We start from the raw sequence: 26666 nt of genomic DNA on the forward strand, positions 1-26666 counted from the left end.
CACACAGACACGACAGTCCAAATTCAACGGGCAACTAAGGTCATTGAAAAGCCCCTTGTCGTCCACGAATATAATGTCAACATGGGAGGGGTGGACTTCAATGACCAGAGGTTAGCGCCCTATTTAATTTCCCGGAAAACAAGACGCTGGTATAAGAAAGTGTCTTTTTATCTGATTCAATTGGCAGTTTACAACAGCTTTGTTCTCTACAGTAAGGCTGGGAGAACTGGATCTTTCCTTCAATTTCAGGAACAGATCGTTCTGGACATCCTGTATCCAGGAGGTGCCAGCCCCCCCCCCCCCCCCCCCCCAGATGCAACTAGCCGACTGCATGGAAGGCATTACGCCTATCAGCTTCCGTGTGCCCCAGGTCAACGCATCCGAAGAAAACGTTGCCGTGTCTGCAGCAGGGCTGGAACAAGGACTGACACCGTTTATTATTGTCCCCGCTGTCCTGACCAGCCTGGCCTATGTGTAGGGCCGTGTTTTGAGAGGTACCACGAGCAGGTACACTATTAGAACCTAGGGAACTCCAGACACAGGAGTAGGCACACACTCAGTGGTCTTTCGCACATTGTCGCAGGGAGAGGAGAGATAAGCTTGAAAACCAAACGGGTAAGCATAAAAGTGGCAAGAAGGATCGGTTTCCATGCTTGATATTGCTGATCTGTCCTGGGTTGGCGATATAAGACGGCATGTTTGAATTTCCCTTGAGTGTGGACACCCCCGGTTTATATGTGATTTGGGCCTATGATGATGCTTTAATGCCACACAGAGTCATCTCTATTGGCAGGCATATTGCTGTATCCTACAGGCATAATGCTGTATACTAAAGTTCTGAGGCCCAGTCACATAAGTTGGTGGCTCACCCTGAGTGCAGGGTGGCACGGGGTGTCTCTCTCCTGAGGTTATCACTGCCATTGATGTGGAGGAAGATCTGCCATTGATGTGGAGCAAGGTATGTTTGCCGTTCATTTTTCCTTTCAGCCCAGAGTGCATTACCCGTATACCCAATATAAGGAGTATAGCAGAAACTCCTAATACTGGCCATACATGTAATGATTGCAGAGACCCTAAAATGCCAGGACAGACTTCACAAATGACCCCATTTTGGAAAGAGGACACCCTAAAGTATTATGTGAGGTGCACGGTGAGTTCATAAAAGATTTTAGTTTTTGTCACAAGTTAGCAGAATTTTTTTTTTATTTTTTTTTCTAACAAAGTGTCATTTTCCGTTTACTTGTGACAAAAAATAAGATTTTCAATGACCTCACCATTACCCTCATGGAATACCTTGTTGTGTATTCTTTCCAAAATGGGGTCATTTGTGGGGTTTGTTAACTGTCCTGGCAAGTGGGCGGGGTGCTAAATTGTGAGCACCCCTGTAAAGCCTAAAGGTACTCATTGGACTCTGGGCCCCTTAGCGCAGTTAGGGTGCAAAAAAGTGCCACACATGTGGTATCGCCGTACTCGGGAGAAGTAGTACAATGTGTTTTGGGGTGTATTTTTACACATACCCATGCTGGGTGGGAGAAATACCTCTGTAAATGACAATCTTTTGATTTTTTTACACAAAATTGTCCATTTACAGAGGTATTTCTCCCACCCAGCATGGGTATGTGTAAAAATACACCCCAAAACACATTGTACTACTTCTCCCGAGTACGGCAATAGCACATGTGTGGCACTTTTTTGCACCCTAACTGCGCTAAAGGGCCCAAAGTCCAATGAGTACCTTTAGGATTTCACAGGTCATTTTGCGGAATTTGATTTCCAGACTACTCCTCACGGTTTAGGGCCCCTAAAATGCCAGGGCAGTATAGGAACCCCACAAATGACCCCATTTTAGAAAGAAGACACCCCAAGGTATTCCGTTAGGAGTATGGTGAGTTCATAGAAGATTTTATTTTTTGTCACAAGTTAGCGGAAAATTGATTTTTATTGTTTTTTTCACAAAGTGTAATTTTCCACTAACTTGTGACAAAAAGTAAAATCTTCTATGAACTCACCATACTCCTAACGGAATACCTTGGGGTGTCTTCTTTCTAAAATGGGGTCATTTGTGGGGTTCCTATACTGCCCTGGCATTTTAGGGGCCCTAAACCGTGAGGAGTAGTCTGGAAATCAAATTCCGCAAAATGACCTGTGAAATCCTAAAGGTACTCATTGGACTTTGGGCCCTTTAGCGCAGTTAGGGTGCAAAAAAGTGCCACACATGTGCTATTGCCGTACTCGGGAGAAGTAGTACAATGTGTTTTGGGGTGTATTTTTACACATACCCATGCTGGGTGGGAGAAATACCTCTGTAAATGGACAATTGTGTGTAAAAAAATCAAAAGATTGCCATTTACAGAGGTATTTCTCCCACCCAGCATGGGTATGTGTAAAAATACACCCCAAAACACATTGTACTACTTCTCCCGAGTACGGCGATACCACATGTGTGACACTTTTTTGCACCCTAACTGCGCTAAAGGGCCCAAAGTCCAATGAGCACCTTTAGGATTTCACAGGTCATTTTGCGGAATTTCGTTTCCAGACTACTCCTCACGGTTTAGGGCCCCTAAAATGCCAGGACAGTATAGGAACCCCACAAATGACCCCATTTTAGAAAGAAGACACCCCAAGGTATTCCGTTAGGAGTATGGTGAGTTCATAGAAGATTTTATTTTTTGTCACAAGTTAGTGGAAAATGACACTTTGTGAAAAAAAAACAATAAAAATCAATTTTCCGCTAACTTTTGACAAAAAAAAAAATCTTCTATTAACTCACCATACTCCTAACGGAATACCTTGGGGTGTCTTCTTTCTAAAATGGGGTCATTTGTGGGGTTCCTATACTGCCCTGGCATTTTAGGGGCCCTAAACCGTGAGGAGTAGTCTTGAAACGAAATTTCTCAAAATGACCTGTGAAATCCTAAAGGTACTCATTGGACTTTGGGCCCTTTAGCGCAGTTAGGGTGCAAAAAAGTGCCACACATGTGGTATCGCCGTACTCAGGAGAAGTAGTATAATGTGTTTTGTGGTGTATTTTTACACATACCCATGCTGAGTGGGAGAAATATCTCTGTAAATGGACAATTGTGTGTAAAAAAATTAACAAATTGTCATTTACAGAGATATTTCTCCCACCCAGCATGGGTATGTGTAAAAATACACCCCAAAACACATTATACTACTTCTCCTGAGTACGGCAATACCACATGTGTGGCACTTTTTTGCAGCCTAACTGCGCTAAGGGGTCCAAAGTCCAATGAGCACCTTTAGGCTTTACAGGGGTGCTTACAATTTAGCACCCCCCAAAATGTCAGGACAGTAAACACACCCCACAAATGACCCCATTTTTGGAAAGTAGACCCTTCAAGGTATTCAGAGAGGGGTATGGTGAGTCTGTGGCAGATTTCATTTTTTTTTTGGTGCAAGTTAGAAGAAATGGAAACTTTTTTTTTTTTTTTCTCACAAAGTGTCATTTTCCGCTTACTTGTGACAAAAAATAATATCTTCTATGAACTCACTATGCCTCTCAGTGAATACTTTGGGATGTCTTCTTTCCAAAATGGGGTCATTTGGGGGGTATTTATACTATCCTGGAATTTTAGCCCCTCATGAAACATGACAGGGGGTCAGAAAAGTCATAGATGCTTGAAAATGGGAAAATTCACTTTTTGCACCATAGTTTGTAAACGCCATAACTTTTACCCAAACCAATAAATATACGCTGAATGGGTTTTTTTTTAATCAAAAACATGTTTGTCCACATTTTTCGCGCTGCATGTATACAGAAATTTTACTTTATTTGAAAACTGTCAGCACAGAAAGTTAAAAAAATCATTTTTTTGCCAAAATTCATGTCTTTTTTGCTGAATATAATAAAAAGTAAAATTCGCAGGAGCAATTAAATAGCATCAAAAGAAAGCTGTATTAGTGACAAGAAAAGGAGCCAAAATTCATTTAGGTGGTAGGTTGTATGAGCGAGCAATAAACCGTGAAAGCTGCAGTGGTCTGAATGGAAAAAAAGTGGCCGGTCCTTATGGGGTAGTAAGCCCTAGGTCCTCAAGTGGTTAATCAGGGTAAGTGAGGCAGGATCAGCAGGACAGTCAAGGAATTTGAATTTTTTAAAAAGAAAATAAATGTCAGCCTCCATATTCTTCTCACTTATTGTGTGCTTTAAAGAGACACTGAAGCCACTTGAAAAACTTGATTTTACCTGTTATTTAGCTTAAGGAATATGGCCAGTGCTAAAACGCCGCATTCCCGTGGCAGAACAAGGGTTTTATAACCGCCAAATCCTGGGGCAAAAATCCACGACTTTCAAAGTCGTGGATTTTGCTGCCCAGGGAGGCAGAGCTTAGTGCTGTAGCTCTGCCTCCATTAGCGTCAATCACCGCTGATCGCTGCCTCTCCCTCGCCCCTCTCAGTGAAAGAAGACAGAGGGGTGGGGAGAGGTGGTGATCAGCGGGTAGTGACACGAGTAGAGGCAGAGCTACAGCGCTAAGCTCTGTCTCTACAAGGAAGCTCTCCCCAGTTTTTGCCCCAGGGATTTGGGTGTCAAAATTCTCGTTCTGCCGTGGGAATGTGGCATTTTAGCACTGGCTATATTTCTCAAGCTGGCAAAGCGATGCTCAGGGTGTAGCAGCAGGAGAGGTTGACCTAGCACCTCATAATGGGGAAAGGAAGTGCCAGTGTAGTTGGATGCCTAATGAGAGAGAGAAAACAGGAAGTCACACAGAGCATGTTTCACCTTTTGTGCTGCTACCAACAGAGCAAAGCCTGCAGTTTGCCTGTAGCTGGGAAGGGCAGCAGGAACTGCCCAGTGTAGAGAGAAGTGCAGTACATGGGTAGAGATGGCTTGAACCTCCGATTTTCGGTTCACTGAACGCGAACTTGCAAAAAGGTTTGCGAACATCGCGAACCGCAATAGACTGATGGGCAGGCGAACTTGAAAAACTACAAACACTGTTTCTGGCCACAAAAGTGATGGAAAAGATGTTTCAAGGGGTCTAACATGTGGAAGGGGGCATGGTGGAGTGGGATACACGCCAAGAATCCCGGGGAAAATTACGGATTTGACGCAGAGCAGGGTTATAATCCCTAAAAGACAGAAATCACATTGCATTCCTAAATTAGAGGCCTAAAGCGCTTGAAAATATCTTGCGTGTGTAGACATGGATCAGGTAGTGTTAGTAGCGTACTGCTTCCCACTGACAGACCAAACTCACTGTGTAACGTACTACAAACAGATGGCCGTGCTGGTGCGCACATTGGTGAGAGTGCAGGTGATGGCAGTTTTCCAGCCCATATGGTCGGGCTGAGTTAGCTCAACGACAGAACAACAGTGACAGTGTCCAGCTGATCAAATTTGGTCTGTCCACAATGAAGCAATACCTTAGTATCTTGTGTGTGCCTGCAACCCCCCCCACCCCCCCGAGACACTCATATAGCTGGCAGTCATTGCTTCATTGTGATACGCAAGCCCCTTCACCGCGGCAAGGTAACGATCACGAAGGGGAATTGACACATGTACATGCCTTTTGTTTTGTTGTTGCAGCTGCAGTGCAGCCAGAAAAATTAGGCAGGCATGTACACACACCAGAAAAAAATTGGTATTGGTTTTGTTAGCGGCCGCTTCTAGCAGTGGCCTTAAACATTCAGGAATCCACCTGGAGTCCTGGACCCTGTTGGTGGAGGTGGAGAAGGCAGTCAAACGGCCTGCAGGCAGAGATGCTGTGTGGGGACCGACTTAGTCTTGGGGCAGGCAGTCACGCGGCATGCATGTAGAGATGCTGTGTGTGGGGACTGACATAGTCTTCGGGCAGGCCTGACCGTGCTTTGCAGACCAGGCATCCGTGGTCAGATGGACCCTTGACCCAACGCTGTGTGCCAGAGTTGACACCACTTGCCTTTCAACATCACGGTACAGTTTGGGTATCGCCTTTTTTGAGAAATAATTGCGCGATTGTTAGAGATGGCCCGAACCTACGATTTTAGGTTCGCGAACCTACCGCGAAAGTTCGGTTCGCGCGAACTTTTGCAAACCGCAATAGACTAGAATAGAAAATTATGCTGTTCAGAAAAATGATGGAAAAGATGTTTCAAGCGGTCTAACACCTGGACGGAGACATGGTTGAGTGGGATACACTTCAAAACTCTCAATAAAAAAACCTAGATTTGACGCACACCAGTGTTTTAAGGTCAGAAATCACATTGAATGTTGAATTGCAGACCTAAACTGCTTTACAACATCTTGCATGTGTATACATCTATCAGGAAGTGTAATCTCCTTCCTCCTCCCCTAGGAGGATCTTGTCTTCCAGGGATTTGTAAGATGTCAAAAGCACGCTCACATGCATTGGCTAGGAATCGACCCCCAGGTCAACTGTTTGGAGGGCAGCTATGCTCACCACTATACCACCAACACTACAGGCTGAAGCCAGCCTAGCTCGCCTGGGAAGGATGAAAAGCTAGGTGGCCATGCAACCATTCCTGCTAACCTAAAGCTTACTTGTGTCTTACAACACATTGGCTTAAGACTTTACCAAATCCAATGCTCCAATATGGGGAAGCTTCTGTTTGCGGTTTTTTTTTTTTGTGTGTTGTCACAGTTCACTCATCTCTTCAACTACAAGAAAGGCCCAGGAGTAGTCTTAGCTACCGTAATATCTATGTTACGGCAGGGCCCTTATTACACTTTCTCTTACAGGGCTATGGAAACCGTTTTGCCCATGCTATAAAGCTAGGTGCAAAAATGAAATCATGCCTAGCAGAGGATGGTTTTGATCCATCAATCTCTGGGTTATGGGCCCAGCACACTTCCACTGTGCCACTCTGCTTACATTTGTATACAATCTTCAAGTTTAAGAAGGGTACATTAGTTGAAATAGTTACACTACAATCTATGTTACAGCAAGGCCCTAATGACACTTTCCCTTAAGGGGCTATGGCGGCTGGTACAACAATGTGCAGTTACACAGGTGCAGTGAACAGTTATGCAGCGACTGGTATCAATACAATGTGCAGCTGTCACACACACAGGTACCGTGAACAGGTGCAGTGACTGGTATATAACACTACGTGCTTGTCACACAGGTGCAGTAAACATGAAAAGGTATGCAGTGATTGGTATTACAAATGTACAGCTGTCACACACACACACACACACACACACACACACACAGGTATTGTGAACAGGTGCAGGGGACATTTCGGATTTGACGCAGCGTAGGGTTATAATCCCTACAGGGCAGAAATCACATTGCAATCCTAAATTGGAGGCCTAAAGTGCTTGAAAACCTCTTGTGTGTGTATGCATGGATTAGGTAGTGTAAGTACTGTACTGCTTCACACTGACAGACCAAACTAGCTGTGTAACGCACCGCAAACAGATGGCTGTGCTGGTGCGCACGTTGGCGAGAGAGTGCAGGTGATGGCGGCTTTCCAGCCCGTAAGGTTGGGCTGAGGTAGCTCAATGACAGAACAGTGACTGTTCAGCTGATCGAATTTGGTCTGTCCACAATGAAGCAACGACCTTATTTTCTTGGTGTGCCCCCCAACACACTCATATAGGTCATTGCTTCATTGTGATACGCAAGCCCCTTCACCGCGGCAAGGTAACGATCACGAAGGGGAATTGAAGCTGAGGAAGATGAGGTGCTCTGTGTTAAATAGTCAACTACGTCCTGAAAAATCTTGGGAGTTGATGGCGCGTGCCTTCTGAACACTGTACTTTGTTCCAGGGCCACACAAAATCACGTCAGCACGACCTCGAACAGACCTGCCGGGTGGCCTTCCTCTGGCTCTGCCTCTTCCTGTTGTTTTGTCCATTTTGGGGGGATGAAGTGAAAGGTATGCACTGAGTTGACTAATACAATGTGCAGTCACAGAGATGCAGTGAAAGGTACTGATTGCTAGTATAATACAATGTGCCGTCACACAGGTGCAGTGAAAGGTATGCACTGACTGTTGGAATAATACAATGTACAGTCACTCAGGTGCAGTGAAAAGGTATGAAGTGACTGCTGGTGGTATGATACAATGTGCAGTCACACAGGTGCAGTGAAAAGGTATGCAGTGACTTCTGGTGGTATGATACAGTGTGCAGTCACACAGGTGCAGTGAAAGGTGTGCTGAGCCTGGCACGGTATAGCAATTAGCAAGGGCGACAGACAGGGCTGTATATGCAGTGTCAGTGGGCCACACAAAAAAAAATCATCGCAAGAACATTAAGCTCTCAAAAGAGCTGTTTTGGTGGTGCTTTTCAGCAACAAATATCAGCAAGGAGCAAGCTAACAAGACGATCTATCTAAGCTTTCCCTATCTGCAGCAACCCCTCTCCTTTCTCTCACTAAAACAGCAGCACACAGAGTGAGAACAGGGCCGACGCTGCTGCCTTTTATAGGGGGGGGGGGGGGCCTCCAGGAGATAGTGCAGCCTGATTGGCTGCTCTATATACTGGCATACATTTAAAAATAGCAGGCAATTATTGTGGCCCCGGGTTATGCCGGTAATTACATCTTGTTACTAATAGTATTTAATGTTTAAGGACATTTCTAAAATGTTAAATTACATTAGTAACAAGATGCAATTACCAGAATCTAGCATTACCTGCTCCTGACAATAGCGTCTCCTCCACTTCCTGGTTAGGAGACTGAAACCGCATGGTGATTGGCTGGCTATAAGACACCTGCAAACTAACTAGCAAGGGGAGGAGACACGATCACCGGAAACAGGTAATGTTTAATAAAGCCCCTGCCTATTCTCACACTCAACCCTCCCTCTACCTATGCCTAACCCTAAGACCCCACAAGTGGTAATAGTAAAAGCCGCTATTAGCAGCAATGAAGTTAAAATATGTCGCCCGATAAATAGCGGGGTGCCATTTTTATCGGTGCTCCTCCTGCACCATTTTTATCTGCTCCGGTACATGGAGCCCTACCCTCTCACCAGAGATGGCTGAGAGTTGCAGCCAGCCACACAGGAAAAGAGGAAGAAGAGGTGGTTGGAGCCTGCATGATGGACAGAGGTAGAGGTGAGGATGAGCCACCAAGCTGTCTGGTAAAAAGAAGAGACTGTCCCTCCAAGCAACAAAGAATGTGTTTGACTCTAAACATTCCCATCCTTTACATTTACGCGTTTAGACATTGGCATCTGTGCCTTTGGTGCCAGTGGGTCTGGTTACAGCACAGTGGACCCAATTTACAAATGAATCTCCATATATCTACGAACATCTCTAATGAGCAGAGAGACCCTGTTAGGACCCATTCACCCTTAATCAGTTGGACTCTCTTCATGCACATTAACCACTTGAGGACCGTGGGCTTTACCCCCCTTAAGGACCAGGCACTTTTTTTCCATTCAGACCACTGCAGCTTTCACGGTTTATTGCTCGCTCATACAACCTACCACCTAAATGAATTTTGGCTCCTTTTCTTGTCACCAATACAGCTTTCTTTTGGTGCTATTTGATTGCTGCTGCGATTTTTACTTTTTATTATATTCATCAAAAAAGACATGAATTTTGGCAAAAAAATGATTTTTTTAACTTTCTGTGCTGACATTTTTCAAATAAAGTAAAATTTCTGTATACATGCAGCACGAAAAATGTGGACAAAGATGTTTTTGATTTTAAAAAAAACCCATTCAGCCTATATTTATTGGTTTGGGTAAAAGTTATAGCGTTTACAAACTATGGTGAAAAAGTGAATTTTCCCATTCTCCAGCATCTATGACTTTTCTGACCCCCTGTCAGGTTTCATGAGGGGCTAGAATTCCAGGATAGAATAAATACCCCCCAAATGACCCCATTATGGAAAGAGGACACCCTAAAGTATTCTGTGAGGTGCATGGTGAGTTCATAGAAGATTTTAGTTTTTGTCACAAGTTAGCAGAATAATTTTTTTTCAAAGTGTCATTTTCCGTTAACTTGTGACAAAAAATAAAATTTTCAGTGACCTCACCATTCCCCTCATGGAATACCTTGTTGTGTATTCTTTCCAAAATGGGGTCATTTGTGGGGTTTGTTAACTGTCCTGGCAAGTGGGCGGGGTGCTACATTTTGAGCACCCCTGTAAAGCCTAAAGGTACTCATTGGACTCTGGGCCCCTTAGCGCAGTTAGGGTGCAAAAAAGTGCCACACATGTGGTATCACTGTACTCAGGAGAAGTGGTATAATGTATTTTGAGGTGTATTTTTACATATACCCATGCTGGGTGGGAGAAATACCTCTGTAAATGACAATCTTTAGATTTTTGTGGAGTCTGTCCTGGCATTTTAGGGTCTCTGCAATCATCACATGTATGGCCAGTATTAGGAGTTTCTGCTATACTCCTTATATTGGGTATACGGGTAATGCACTCTGGGCTGAAAGGAAAAATGAACGGCAAACATACCTTGCTCCACATCAATGGCAGATCTTCCTCCACATCAATGGCAGTGATAACCTCAGGAGAGAGACACCCCGTGCCACCCTGCACTCAGGGTGAGCCACCAACTTATGTGACTGGGCCTCAGAACTTTAGTATACAGCATTATGCCTGTAGTATACAGCAATATGCCTGCCAATAGAGTTGACTCTGTGTGGCATTAAAGCATCATCATAGGCCCAAAGTAAATCACATATAAACCGGGGGTGTCCACACTCAAGGGAAATTCAAACATGCCGTCTTATATCGCCAACCCAGGACAGATCAGCAATATCAAGCATGGAAACCGATCCTTCTTCCAACTTTTATGCTTACATTTTTTTTTGGTTTTCAAGCTTACCTCTCCTCCCCCTGGGACAATGTGCGAAAGACCACTGAGTGTGTGCCTACTCCTGTGTCTGGAGTTCCCTAGGTTCTAAAAGTGTACCTGCTCGTGGTACCTCTCAAAGCACTCCCCTACGCATAGGCCAGGCTGGTCAGGACATTTGGGACAATAAAAACCGGTGTCAGTCCTACTTCTAGCACTGCTGCAGACACGACAATGTTTTCTTCGGATGCGTTGACCTGGGGTACTCGGAAGCTGATAGGCGTAATGCCTTCCATGCAGTCGGCTAGTTGCATCTGGGGGGGGGGGGGGCTGGCACCTCCTGGATACAGGATGTCCAGAATGATCTGTTCCTGAAATTGGAGGAAAGATCCAGTTCTCCCAGCCTTACTGTAGAGAACAAAGCTGTTGTAAACTGCCAATTGAATCAGATAAAAAGACACTTTCTTATACCAGCGTCTTGTTTTCCGGGAAATTAAATAGGGCGCTAACCTCTGGTCATTGAAGTCCACCCCTCCCATGTTGATATTATATTCGTGGACGACAAGGGGCTTTTCAATGACCTCAGTTGCCCGTTGAATTTGGACTGTCGTGTCTGTGTGAATGGTGGACAGAAAGTAAACGTCCCTCTTGTCCCTCCATTTCACCGCGAGCAGGTCGTCAGTACGCAAGGCGGCCCTCTGCCCCCGTTCAAGTCTGGTGGTAACAAGCCGTTGGGGGAAGCTCTGGCGACTAGGCCGCGCAGTGCCACAGCATCGGATTCCTTCTAACTTTAAGTGCCGATAGAGGGCCACACTTGTGTAATAGTTGTCCACATAAAGATGGTACCCCTTCTGGAACAAGGGTGACACCAAGTCCCACACAACCTTTCCACTGCTCCCCAGGTAGTCAGAGCATCCGACCGGCTCCAATTTTTAGTCTTTTCCCTCATAGACCCTAAAACGACATGTATAGCCTGTGGCCCTTTCACAGAGCTTATACAGTTTCACCCCATACCGGGCGCGCTTGCTTGGGATGTACTGTTTGATGCCAAGGCGCCCGGTAAAGCGTAAGAGGGACTCGTCTACGCAGATGTTCTGTTCAGGGATATAAGCATCTGCAAATGTTGATGACAGGTGGTCTATGAGGGGCCGAATTTTGTGGAGCCGGTCATAAGCAGGGTGGCCCTTTTCATGACAGGTTTTGTCGTCGAAGTGCAGGAAGCGCAGGATGGATTCAAATCATGTCCTGGACATGGCAGCAGGGTACAAGGGAACATGATGTACTGGGTTTGTAGACCAATACGACCGCAATACATTCTGTTTCATTAGTCCCAAGTGAAGGATAAGGGCCAAAAAGATTTTAATGTCGGAAACTTGGACTGGTTTCCACTGGAAAGGCTGGGCATAGATGCTCTCCGGGTGCTCGGTGATGAATTGTGTGGCTTTACGGTTGGTCTCAACCACAATTAAGTCCAAGAGAACCTGGGTGATGAACAGCTGCAAAAAGTCTAGGGCCGTTCCTAGATGAGCTGTCGCCACCTGGACTCCAGACTGGGTGCGGCGGAATCAGGGGATTGCCAATCTGGATGTGCCAGCACCTCTGGGAGTCTATGGGTACTACGGGCCCGTCTTCTTCTTGGTGGCTGCGACGGGGGAACTACTGCACTTGCCACCGTACCAGTTTCAACTTCCATGCTGGCGCTCACCACTTCACCAGGGTCTACGGAAGTACTGGTACTAAGTCCAGGAGATGCTGCGCTGCTGGTGCCTGCCTCACCAAGAAAACTCTCATCATCGCTAGCACCACCCTGCTGCCCTTGAGGGGTTGGGTGTGGCGGGAAGTGGGGTCTCAGAGGCAATCAAACAATCACGGGACAATCGAAGCCGATCACGGGACAATCAAATACAATTACAGCACAATCGAATCCAATCACAGCACAAGCCAATCTGATGCACTCGGAAGGTGGTGGTTGGAGGTGGTGGGGGGGGAGGGTGGGGTTGGGTGTGGCGGGAAGTGGGGTCTCAGAGGCAATCAAACAATCACGGGACAATCGAAGCAGATCACGGGACAATCAAATACAATCGCAGCACAATCGAATACAATCGCAGCACAATCGAATACAATCTCAGCACAGTCAAATACAATGCACTCGGACGGTGATTGGGGGGGGGGGTCTGAGGGCGATTTGAGGGGGTGGGGGGTTGATCAGGAGCCCGCACGGGGCAGACTGAGTCCTGATCTGATGAGAGGCAGACACAGGGGGTTACTGATCGCAGATCAGTTAGTGATTGCTGGGGAGGACAGATGTAAATGCGCAGGGGATGTAATCAGGAGGGGGGTATGAGGGCAATCGAGGGTCTGGGCAGGTGATCGGTTGCCCCCGCGGGGCAGTTAGAGTCTGCTCTGATGGGTGGGGGTGCTGAGGGGTGATGGACAGGTGATAGACAGGTGATCAGAGGGGGCTCAGAGGGTAAGCTAGCTGTATACAGATGTATACAGTATACAGGGGGGTAGTCTGGGATGGGGTCTGGGGGTGATCTAAAGGTAGGGGGTGGGGGATCAGGGGTGATTAGGGGGCAGTTAGGGACCTAATCTAAGGGATAGCGTCAAAAGTTAGTGGCAGGTGGTGGTGGTGGTGGGGGGGGGGTTTAGAGGGGTGCAAGGGTGCTGGGCAGGGGTCTGCTGGGGTGATCAGGGGGGGTATGAAGCCTGGGGTGGGAGATCAAGGCTGCTGTGAACAAAAAAAAACAACTGTGTGCAGTATACTTGCAAGTGCTTTCTCCTTGCTGGTGGTCTCTGGAACAATGAGACCACGAGGCGAGGAGGAAGCATGTATAAGGCACTTTGTTTACCTAACAAAGTGCCCAATACGCACTGATTGTCCGGATTCCGGATATTCCTCCGCTCGCCGGCGCTGCTAAGTGGCCGGCGAGCGGAGGCAAAATGCCCTGCCATCGATCCCCGGCGGAGGATCGCGTCACGGATGACGCGATCGCTCCGCCCATGCCCCTACAAGGATTGCCGCCTTTGGGCATGAGCTGGTCCTTGCGGGGTCCGCTTCCCGGCCGCCTCTGTGCGTTAGGCGGTCGGGAAGTGGTTAAACATATTGAGAAGTTACATTGGTTTCCTCCCAAAAATGTATATATGGAAATGGAAAATGGACTGCATAAAGATGGCCCAGAGTAAAAAAAAAAAAAAAATCACCCTGCTGCTCCCTGTTAATGGAGCACAGGACGCTTTAAAACGCTGCCTCCTGCCGCCATTACCATTCGCGATCATGTTCCCCCCTCCGCGCTTACCGCCAGAACTCTCAGAGCCTTGATTGGGGAAAGGGTGAAAGTCAAAGTGCCCGTAAGCAAAGATCATGGCTTCAATGAGAAGCCAATGAGCTTTGCTCTTACAACACCCTCTCTGACTCACAGAGACAGAGTGTGAGGACATCTAGTGGTCACAAAAAAAATATATACAAAAATAAAAAAATACACATTTCACACTACTAAATTGAATAAAAATAACTGAATATCTCCTTCCTCCCTCCCTGACCCCCCCCCCCCCCCTATAGTTACCAAAATAAAAACACTTGTTTAAAAAAAAAAACATAAAATAGTTAGGTTAGGGACTCCGCTTTCTACTATGTACGGCATGAGGGTATATTACTGTTATATTTGCATATATGGTGTTGCAATGTGCAACAGATGCGAAACTGAAAAAAATGCCCCTTTATTTCCAAATAAAATATTGTCACCATACATTGTACTAGGGACATCATTTAAACATAATAACCAGGTTTTTTTCCATATTCCTGTTAAAATGCATTTAGGATAAAATAATTCTTAGCATAATGTACCACCCAAAGAAAGCCTAATTGGTGGTGAAAAAAAACAAGGTATAGCTTGTTTTGTTGTGACAAGTAGTGATAAAGTTTTTGGTTAACGAAAGGTAGGAGCACTGACAGGTGAAAATTGCTCTGGTCCGTTAGGGTGAAAACCCTTGGGTAGTATAGGTCATCTATATCTATCTATCTATCTATCTCAGTGTTGCCAACCTTTCACGTTATTTTTTACTGACAAATACCTAACAATTTACTGACAAAAGATTTTTTTTTACTGACAAAATCCCCTGCGCCAAAAATGGGCGTTGTCACGCACCAGAATGTGGGCGTGGTTATGGGTGGGGCCAAATATACATCATTTTAGTAGTGCTGTAAAAGGTCTGCTGGGGAAGTTTGAGCTCTGCCATAGTGTTTCCCCCCCTTCCCCCAAAATGCATTTAATCTTACAGCACTTCACCAAAAATCCACATAAACATACAGATAATATGGCACTGGTTCCCTAAAAAATGGATGTAATCTGGCAGCAGCGATTCTCCCAAAATACACATAATTTGGCAATAGTTCCCCAAAATACACTTAATCTGACATCAGTGGTTCCCCAAAAATAGGTAGCCCCAGGCCTATAGATGTCCCCAGAACAGGTAGCCAGGGGTAGAGATGTCCCCAAAACAGGTAGCCAGGGGTAGAGATGTCCCCAGAACAGGTAGCCAGGGGTAGAGATTTCCCCAGAACAGGTAGCCAGGGGTAGAGATGTCCCCAGAACAGGTAGCCAGGGGTAGAGCTGTCCCCAGAACAGGTAGCCAGGGGTAGAGATGTCCCCAGTATATGTAGCCAGGGGTATATGTGCCCAGTATATGTAGCCAGGGGTATATGTGCCCAGTATATGTAGCCAGGGGTATATGTGCCCAGTATATGTAGGCAGGGGTATATGTCCCCAGTATATGTAGCCAGAGGTATATGTGCCCAGTATATGTAGCCAGGCATACATGTGCCCAGTATATGTAGCCGGGGGTATATGTGCCCAGTATATGTAGCCGGGGGTATATGTGCCCAGTATATGTAGTCGGGGGTATATGTGCCCAGTATATGTAGTCGGGGGTATATGTGCCCAGTATATGTAGGCAGGGGAATATGTGCCCAGTATATGTAAGCAGGGGAATATGTACCCAGTATATGTAGGCAGGGGTATATATCCCCAGCAGGGATGCTCATCCGGATCCCAGGTAACCCGGGTATCCGACCATTTTTCAGCTATCCGGGTCAGATCCGGATTCCAGATACCTGGGCCCAGATCCGGATAGCTATCTGCGGGTATCTGGCCGCATAACCCGGGTACCCGTGGATATCCGGATCCGGGTACTGAAAGTAAGGAGATTATGTCATTGAGCCATTCAGAGGGCTCCCAGCAGAAGCCCTAGCAACTAATCACAGAGGGGAACCCTGGCCAGCCCCACCTGACCTCATTGAGCCAATCAGAGGCCTCCCAGCCTAAGCCCTGGCGCCCAATCATAGAAGGGAACCCTGGCCAGCCCCCCTGTATAGTAAGGAGGGCTGGCATGATGAGACAGATAGTCCTTGCTTGTGTGGCTGGCTGCTCACAAACAGACTTGCTCCAGTGCTATTGGCTGAGCAAGTGCTGTGCACAGTGATAAACCTAAAGCTTTGAGCGCTAAACACCTTCACTACACTAGTGTTCTATTGTTGTAATTGTTTGATTTCATCACTCAGTTAGGTCCTGTCTGTGTCTGTGTGTGCTGTGCAGGCCAGCAGTCCAGTGTAGGTTAGGGAATAGGATTACTGTGTTATTGTATTGTAGTTAGTACTGCAGTTAGTTGTTAGAGAGTAGTACTGTGTTAGCTTACTACAGATTACTGCAGTGCTGCTGTGCTGAGCATTGTCAGTGTGACAGAAAGACAGATAGTTTGCACTGTCTATCCTCTACTCTGCGGTCTGTCACTCCATGCTGATTTGATTTAAAGTCCAACCCGGATTTTATTAAAGTAAAAGTACCCCACATCATCTGGTGACATCATCACGTATAAGTTGTACTATGTCTGCTGGCACCGGCAGCTGGGGGAGGGGCAGCAAGGGCAAGAGGACAGGGAGCAACATTACAGCCACCCTCAGAAGCTCTGCCGTTTCAGTGTTGACCCCAGCAGGCAGCCTACCCTCAGTCAGCGAGCTTTTCGCTCCAGGAGCCACGATTGAACTCAGGGCTGTTAGCTGCAAGGAGTTTGAGGAAGATGTTCTGGGTTTTGAGGAGGGGGAGTATGATGTTGATGATGGGATGAAGGACCGTGACTACCATCCACAGGATGGGGATGTCAGCTCTGACTCTGAGGAGGAGGATGCGTCGGTGGGTTCGGCATTGCAGACAGTGGCCGTGGAATGCGGGACCCACAGCCTTCTGCCGCTACCACCAGCCGCACCACTCAACTCCCAAACGCCACAGGGACGAAAAGCAGCAACATCTCATTCAGGCCACAGGGGAATTTTCACCTCCCCAATCTGGCGGTTTTTCACTCTGCCCTCATTGGACAACAAGTTTGCCATATGCAATGTGTGCAAGTGCAAACTAGAGATGAGCAGAGGTTGTGACCCCTACAAGTATGGCACCTCCAGCTTCATCACCCATCTGGCCAAAAAACATGTTGTTGAGCATGAGGAGTTCAAGAGGCTGAAGCAAGCTCCCACCACCACGGTGCCACAGGCCACTGCTACTGATACCACCACCTATATTCAACCCAAAACACAATTGCGGTGTCATTTTTTGGAGGTGTCTTGGCTGAAAACTGTCATATCCCAGTTGTGCGGTTGGACTTGGGAGACAATGTGGGCTGCACGACCGTTGACCGCTGTCTGGAACCTATCCTGATAATAATTTACAGGCCCCCTTTTTTTTCAATTTATGTTAACCAAATAATAAATTAGTGTTTCCCTTTAAAAAAAACATTCTCAAACTTTGCACATTTGGTCACTGGGTGACTGGGATTAATATTGAGAAAAGTATGTGGAGCCTACAAAAGCCAATCAAAATTCACCTATTGATTTTCAAGGGGCATATTTAATTGCTGCCATTCTTGCACTGTTAATGGCACAACCCTCAAACCTGTCACAGACAAGTCATTGGGTGACTGGGATTCAAATTTAAAAAAGGGGGTGGAGCCACAAATAGCCAATCAGATTTGTTTCATTTCAATGCAAATTATTGATGCCAAAGACTGCAAAGCTCAAAAACTTGGCAATTGAATAATTGTGTGTCAGTGCTACAAAAAGTGGGCAGATCCAACACTAGCCAAATACATACTGTACTTGGGCAACACCGGGCCACCAGCTCACATACATAATAATAATAATAATAATAATAATAATAATAAATATATATAGGCTACTTTCACACCAAGATGGTCGCATAACGTGCCCCTAACGCAACGTATGGTGGTGTTGAAGTTGGATGTCAGATTGAGCTGCGTTATGCAGCTCTCAAAGCAGCCGCTCCAGGTCAGTGATAGGAAGTCCGGATCTTTTTAAGGATTCGGATCATTTGAATCGGATCATTGAAAAGATCCGGATCTTTGAACCAAATCATTTGAATCATTTTACTAGGGAAGCAGACTGGGTGAAATGACTAGCAGGACAGGACTTTCCCTGCACTGTACTTTCTGTATGTTCCTGTTTCTTCCAGACAGACATCCACTGTGAACCGAATCTTTCATTGTGATGATCCGGATGATTCGACTTCAAAAAAAGATCCAGATCAAATGAACGGTTCGTTCATGATCCGGACAACACTACAGTCCTACCACGAGTCTCTGCAGTGCAGTGAATATTAATTAGCCATGTTGCTGGCAGCGGAGGAGGAGGGGAGACCTCCTCCTCCAACATTACTGAGCATGTGCAAACAGTCTAACGTGGCTCAGCCCAGTATATCGTACAGCATGCAGCACTTTGTTTAAACGTGCTGCGTTACTATGTAACGCAACGTGGGCACTGTGAACAGCACAATTTATTTTACAGTGCTGTGAGTTAGGCTGCATTACTGGCTGCTGTAATGTGGGACTTTAACGTCCCACTGTGAAACCAGCCTTAAAACATAACATGCTACTGTAATTAACCATTTCAGCCCGCAGGGATTTTTCACCTTCTGCATCAGATTTTTTTTTTCTCTCCTTGTACTTCTCACTAAACGGAAGTACAAGGGGGATGCGGAAATTGTTCCGGGCAGAAGAACTGAAGCCTCACGGGTGAGCGCTTCGGTTTTTCTGCGGGGGACAGGGATCGGTGATCGGGAACCATGTTCCATTTCACTGATCCCAAGGCTACCAGGGGACACAATGGGGGCACGGGGTCGTGCCCGCGATCGCACGTGGGAGCGCGCCGAAGTGCGGTTGCGCAGGAGAGCAGCCGCCCGAACGTGAGCTTCACGTCTGGGAAGCTGAAATGGTTAAAAAAAAAAAGCACACATTTTCTTTGCCTATATGTCCCGGCTATTACAGCATTTAATGTGATTTTTTTAGTACTCTAACAATAATGTTAGCCCTATTTGCAAAAAGTAACGTGATACACCCTAATAGCATACATATTTCAAAAGCCAAGTCCCTAAAGTACAGCTATCTGGCTATCTGTAGCCCCGCCCCATAGCGGATGAGGTCATGGGTGCTTATCTAGGACCAATCAGAGAATTACCTGTTACCTCTTCTGCTAGAGGGCGGGGCTACAGGCAGAAGCTGAACATTGGGCCACTCTGTAAATATAAGTAACTTTATTTAGAAATCAAAATTTTGCACTCAATGCAATGTATAGATTTGGTAGGCGAACATTCACAAAATGCTGCATGTCCTGCAATTGCCTTTAACCAGAAACACATTAATGGGTTCCCCACCATAGTGGGTCTCAGCTCTTAGTCAGGTGTAAATGAGGGTAATACAAGGTAATACTTCCCAAGACTTGGACCCATAGAACATTCACAAATCTCTATACTTAGAAAAAAAGGTAAGTCATCAAAAATTATGTAAAACGTTATATATTTTAAATATGTCTAAACAAAAACCATACAAAACAAATGTAAAAACTGCTAAAAATTGGAGAACCCAGTTGCACGGGGAGACACCTTAAATTCAAGGCAACCTCTTACAGCTTGAAACTGGGCCAATCCAATAAGTGGAAGTTCATTTGATCGACCCAGTTTCAAGCCTCAAATGATTTGCATGAAATTTGCATGCAAGCCATTTTTTGAATTCCATTAATCATCTCTATTCATAAAAGTTTTTATTCACTTTAGGGTCCATTTCCAACAGCAGTTGACAGGCAATGAAAAGACTGTCAAACTCTCACAACTGCTTGCTGCTGCCCGGTAACTGCTCGCTGCTGCTTGGCAACTGCTCACTGAGCACGCAGTTCAGCTGCTTGAAATGCTTTGCAGAGCTACATTTACCTTGGATACCATCTGTAATTTGCTCCTTTGTAGCTGTGATGGTTACCTCTGACATAAGTATGCATCTTGAAAAATGTTAAAAATTGATGTCTCTGATCTGTTACATATTCAATAACAGAAATATTTAACATCATTCACAAGATGTGTTATTAATTATAGACATTAGCTCGGGTCATCATAAACCAATTTCACAGACAATCTGGTTCCTCTTCAAAAGGTTTCACTAATTGCTCTGTAATTTAAAAACAAATGCCCCACATATTACATCTGGTTATTACACAAGCCATGGCGGCATGCTGGCAGTCTGAATGTTTGCAACGTCTTCATGCTACTCGTATGTAAAGTAATTGCTGTTTTAAAGCAAGCTCCTTTTGTTCACGCGATAATTTGCGTTCTTCCATTTCTACCCTTTGTAATTCCTCTTTCTAGGAAAATGTTGTGTATATTTCATTTGGACACACTCCAACAATTACACTCATTACGTACTGAATTCAGCGCCGTTAGCTTGGGCTGAATTCTCTTCTAATTACTCCAGGGACAGAAGGTTAATTTTCTGCACTGTAATTAGATGTTAATTAATGTTTCTTCATTAGTATCAGGGTGTGCTGAAATATAAAACCCCCTACAGCCTACGAAATAAGATAGAAGCCTCCCCAAAATGCATTCCCTTACTGCAACGGCATTATTAAAGTGCTCAGATAAATGATCTGGGAAGTTTTATAGACCTTAAAGTAAATAACTGGCAGCTAGAAGAACACAGAACACCTCAATGAACAGAAAAGAAAGAAAACAATGCCAACACTAGCTCCAGAAACTACTCAAAATAAACAAAATGAGTGCAGTGCAAATTACTTAAAAAGCTAATTGAAGTCTTTTTGTCGAAAGCTGAAAATTTGCTAGTACGGCAAAACCACTATACAATTACAGCTTACTTATTTTACTCATTTAGATGGTGCCAGCTTTTCCCCTCGAACATTTTACAGAGAACGGTTTACATCAATCTTTATCCCCTCCCAGGAGCTCACAGTGTATTGCCGGCACCACATTTGCGTAAAAGCCTGTTAGGGTGTCTGTGTGTTTATATACCCATGAGAACTTTATTAGGAACACATTTTCAGCATTGATATCCAGACAATCTGATCAGGATTGAATATGGCAGATATCTATGCCACAACATGGCCATCATTTTGATCGATATCTGTCTGAAATCAGTTGAAAGGATTGATTGGAGCATCTCAGTCAAACGTTCGATAAGGTGCACAACAGTTACTGTGTCCGCTTTCCAAATGATTGACAGACCACCAGCAGGTGTCCCACCAAGTTTATGTGTTGCATGCTCAACTGTCACGCCGGCACAAATCCTTGCCTCCTCTGTTGCCCAGTGTCTTTTTAAATTGTCACAGTGAGTGCCTGCCTGTACATCGTGACCAGTGCATGTACTGAATGTGGACAGGCAATAGATCTCTCTCTGAACAGAGAGGGATCTGACAGTTGATCTAGAGGCAGATTGACAGGTGTAGGGCCACCTTAACTCCTTTGGGACCAAGGATGTTAGTTACGCCCTGTGCTGCTGAATGAACGCAACTAACGTCCCTTGGTCCCGCTGCGTGCAGCCGATTGGGAAGATTTAGCTGTCATATGACAGCTGACATCTCCCCTAACTGATCAATGGTTCCTGATCATGTGATCACTACGTTTACCACTGATCGTAGTGATTACTAAGCGGCTGGGGAAGAATAGGATCTACTCACCTCTCCTGACATTCCTCCGGTGATCGTCGCTCCCCTTCTGCTGTGGTGTCGGATCCCAGCTCGATGACATCATCCGGGGTGCGGAACTTAGCGGCAGTGCGAGGTTGGATGTCGGGGAGAGAGGAGGCAGGAAGAGCTGCACCTCGCTTTATCTATGGGAGGCGAGTAATTGCTGGATATCTATACTGGGGATACCCAAGTCTTGCTATCTATACTGGTGATACCTATGCCTGCTATCTATGATGGGGAAACACTTAACTTTACACTCGGTTCCAAAGTGGTTAAGCTAGTCCAATTTATAACATCAGATCCAGATCAGGAGCTACAGATAATGTTTATGTCAAACACCAGAATTGGGAAAAATTGTGATCTTCAAGTAAAAACCCAGTAATAGTTGGGCGCAATCAAAATGATTTACCCTAGTACGCAAAATAGCAAACAAACATAGCAGTCCATGAGGTCCAAATTGGAGTGATTACTCACTAAGGAGGTGTATAAAAGGAGGTGGGTGCGAGGGCACAAAGTAGACAGAGTTGTGGTGTTAGGCTTCACACATGCTGTAAAATCGGCTACCCACCGAGGAGGAAATACCCTAGACTTACTGATTCCAACTAGGGATGGACATTGGCAACATAACGTAACTCCAGTGGTATGGTCAGGCCAGAGCAGGGACAAAGTCCTCCAGCACCCAAGGCTGAGACACCAAAGTGCGCCCCTCCATCCCTCCCACCCCAGCCGTCACAAACTGATTGCTATTAGACTAAGAGGGCCACAGGGCCCACAACCTCCCCAACACCTTAATATCTAGTTATCTGGCTTGCAGTCACTGCTATGTATCCCCTTTTCTTATTTCTTTCTGCTTCATACACAATTAGGAATGACAACTGAATGAATTGTGCGCCCCCTCCCACACTGCGCCCTGAGACTGGAGCCTCTCCAGCCTATGCCTCGGCCCGGCCCTGGGTCAGGCCATCACATAATACAGTTTGCTGTTGATCATCACCCTATCCAGCAGCACCCTAAGGAAACATTGAGATATTATCCCATGAATAAATGAACACTGGAGAGGATAACTGCCATCCTGGATTTTACAAATCTACCCCATAGTCCAATGGACCCCAACACCCTAGTAACTAAGTCCAACAACATAGGATATATGAAACATTCAATAATATTACCCCATGACACACCAGGAAGCAAATTGGTTTGACAAAACCATCATAAATCTAAAAAAGAGATAGCACAGTCTAGAATGTGTCGCTTAACCTCCTTGCCGGCCTAAAAAATCCGGCAAGGAGGCAGCGTGGAACTTTTTTTTAATTTGGTTTTTTTTTAAATCATGTAGCGAGCCCAGGGCTCGCTACATGATAGCGGCTGAGCGGCGGCATCCCCCGAGCCATGCCGACCGGGCGGGATGACGTCACCAACGTCATGGAAGTCGGGACGTCACAGGGAATCCCGGGCCACCCCTCAGCGCTGCCTGGCCCTAATTGGCCAGGCTGCGCAAGGGGTCTGGAGGGGGGGGGCGGCGCGACGTTGCGGATAGCGGCAGATCGGCGGCGAGCGGTGGCGATCGGGTGTTACAAGCAGCTAGCAAAGTGCTAGCTGCTTGTAACAAAAGAAAATTATGCAAATTGGCCCAGCGGGGCCTGAGAAATCCTCCTGCGCAGGTTACCCCGAGCGGAGGGATAACCAGCAAGGAGGTTAAAGAGACACTGAAGCGAAAAAAAATATATGATATAATGAATTGGTTGTGTACTATGAATATTTACTAGAAGTTTAGCAGCAAAGAAAATATTCTCATTTTTATTTTCAGGTAGTGTTTTTTCTAACATTGCATCATTCTATAATATGTGCAGATTACACAACACTCAGCATTCAAAATGATTCTTTCAGAGCAGTCTGTGAACTAATGACCTCTCCTCTGGCAGAGAAACAGTAAATAGCTCAATAACACTTGAGATAATAAAAGTCAGATAACAGCCCTCACCACGACTTTGAAAGTCGCAGAGCTTAATTGCTTGTTTGCATAGAGACAACAACTGGAGTTTCTTAACTCTTCCTGTACTGGAAACAATTAGACTGATGTATCTGATCTTAATGTTTTATTTCTTAGATGTACTACACATACAAATCATATCATAATTTTTTTTTCGCTTCAGTATCTCTTTAAATCGGGGTCTGAGGAGCACAAATTCAACCTAGTCCATCACCTCAAACAATACCAAAAAGCAATAACCAAAGAAAAAAAAAAATCTTAGATTTTGCCTCCCACAAAATACAGTACATACGGCCAAGAACACAGCAGCTCAACTCTTTCACACAGTGGAAATGCTCTGCAATCCTTCATGCCTAAAACACATAACCACATTCTCCGGGGAAAGATGTGAAAAATTCTCTGCCTTCTTTACTAAAAGTGTCTGCCATCTGTGCCAGCATTATACAAACAACTTCAAATGACCCTAGCTAGGACTTTGCATGTGCCTATTGCTGTACGACCGTGGCAAGTCTTTGACACTGAGTGAGGAAGAGGTTTGTGTTCTCATACAAAAAGTCTCTTCCCTATTACCTGTATCCTGGATCCCGGCCCAACAGATCCCTTAATGCAGTGTCCGGAGCTGATCAGATCAGCACTAAACATCATAACTTAATGCTCCTTGCAACATGGTATATATCCAGAGGCACTAAAGAAATCAATTATTAAACCCTTCTTGAAAAAATCATCACTGGATCCTGATTCTGTGATTAACTACAGACCTTTTGAGAATTTACCATTCCTGTCAAAAGTGATCGAAAAGTCAGTCGCCAGCCAGCTAGAAGCCTGGCGTGCAAACAACAACATATTTGATACGTTTCAGTCAGGATTCAATAAAAGGCACAGTACTGAAATCACAATAGTCCGAGTAACAAATTATCTACTTACAGCAAGAGACAAGGGTGAGTGGTCAATGCTGATTCTTCTTGACTTGTCTGCAGCTTTTGATACCATGGCTCATGAAATATTAAAGAGGAACTCCAGCCTAAACAAACATACGGTCATTAAGTTACATTAGTTATGTTAATTAAAATAGATAGGTAATATAATCTCTTACCCACCCTGTTTTAAAAGAACAGGTAAATGTTTGATTTCATGATGGCAGCCATCTTTTTGATTGACATATACAAAAAAGAGCGCTCCGTAGTGCATTAACGTTATTTATTCCTCAATCTTTTTGATTGAAAGGTGACAGGGAGCATGAGACACAGTTACAACTGTCCTGCGTCCTGAGCACCTCTCCCAGTTGCTAGGTTAGATTTTTAGTCCGGAGGTTCACTTTAATCCAGCAATTGAAGTACTGCGGCTTAAGGAGTGCTTTTCTCAGCTGGTTTCAGTCCTTCCTATCTGGCAGATCACAGCAAGTGTGCTTGGGCACCTACTACTCTAATCCAGTGTCACTTGCTTATGGAGTCTCACACTCTGTGCTATCACCATAACTTTTTGCAGTCTACATGCTACCAGTGTAAAAATAGCTCAGAACTATGCCTAGGATATAATTGTTATGCAGACGACACACAACTGTATCTGTCCTTCAAGCTTGGCACACAAGACTGGTTTCTACCAGCAGTATTACTGACTCAGCTTCGGGGTACCAGATTATGAGGTAGGAGGAGGTTCACCCTGAAACATTTAGACCACAGGTGAGGTATGTTTCTGGGCATTTATTTTAAATATATGCTATTTTTCTTCTAAGTGGTACCCACACTAAATGGGGCCATAGTCTTTTAGAAGCAGGTAGGGGTTAGGTTAGGTTTAAGGATAGAATAAAGGGAAGATATTGGGCGAGAATATGGTAAATACATCTACAGATATTGGGGTTAGGCATTTTTTTAAAAAGGCGTTTGTGTTAGGTCTAATGCTGGATACCCACGATATGTTTTCTCGCTCGATAGATGGATCCGATAGATAATTCCCGACATGTCCGATATTCCTTCTGATCGATTCTGCGCTCGATTTCTCATAGAAGTGAGTGGAAAAGGGTAATAAAAACTAGCGGAAGATAAGAGAATCGAGCGGAAAAAACGATCGGGTGGAAAATCGAGCGATAAAACATATTATGTGCACCTAGCATTAGGTAAGGGGGTTAGTTAGTTGTTAAGTTGTTAAGACTGTAATGCTACGTACACACATGCGACAACGATCGTTCGTTGAGAACGACGAACGAACTTTTAATTGATGAAAGAACGACCTAAGTAAAGATAGTTTTAAAAGGTGTGTAACGATCTGATCGTTAGAACGAATGTTACATCACGTAAAGCAACTATTGCGCCTGCGCATAAAAATGAGAAGTTTCACAGAGAAATAGTGAAATGCGCATGTCAAGCCTAGTACGAACGACCGTTTCCAACGATGTACTACTTTTACAAACGATCGTTGCTGGTTAAAATCCACCGAGACAGAACTTTCTTTTGTAGCGATTTGTCTCGTTCGTCGTTTGCCTTAATAGTCGGTGGTTCGTTTTTTGTAACGATCGTCGTTGGTAAAGATCAGGGAACGATCGTTACAAACGACTATAGTCGCATGTGTGTACGCACCTTAAGCATTTTGTTTGAGTAAGAACCAAAAAAAGTTTACCGGTAGTTATATATATCAAATAAATCCTGCCACGACAGTCTCAAAATCCGGATAAGCCGTGATTGTGATCCAGATTTGAAACTAACTGACGAATTCGACTCAGATTTTATCACTGATTGCCTGTAAAACCTGTGATCACGGGTTCGTGATCTGGATTTGCCTTTAACGTTAATAGCAAAGCTCCCATACATGCTACAATCACCAAACTTGCATGGATTATAAAAAGTGATCAGTGGTTACAACTTTTTTTTTCCCCAAAAAGACCTTATAGTTTTTGAGAAAATTGAATTTAAAGTTCCCAGTGAAAAAATA

General features: G+C 45.0%; 1 protein-coding gene across 4 annotated transcripts in view; it reads right to left on the reverse strand.

The window, feature by feature from the left end:
- LRFN4 (leucine rich repeat and fibronectin type III domain containing 4) overlaps positions 1–25010 on the reverse strand; it is a 225934-nt gene extending 200924 nt beyond the window's left edge. The window contains exons 1-3 of one of the 4 annotated variants that reach the window (XM_068259517.1): positions 24949–25010; positions 24839–24884; positions 24666–24762 (exon numbers count right to left, since the gene is read on the reverse strand). The gene's annotated coding sequence lies outside the window, so the exon portion shown is untranslated. Of the gene's footprint in view, positions 1–24665; positions 24763–24838; positions 24891–24948 lie in introns of those variants that run through there. The other 3 variants (XM_068259511.1, XM_068259512.1, XM_068259515.1) reach the window with 3 other exon arrangements.
- Positions 25011–26666: the final 1656 nt, after the last annotated feature.

The sequence above is a fragment of the Hyperolius riggenbachi genome, chromosome 11 (genome assembly GCF_040937935.1).
Source record: "Hyperolius riggenbachi isolate aHypRig1 chromosome 11, aHypRig1.pri, whole genome shotgun sequence".
NCBI lineage: Eukaryota > Metazoa > Chordata > Amphibia > Anura > Hyperoliidae > Hyperolius > Hyperolius riggenbachi.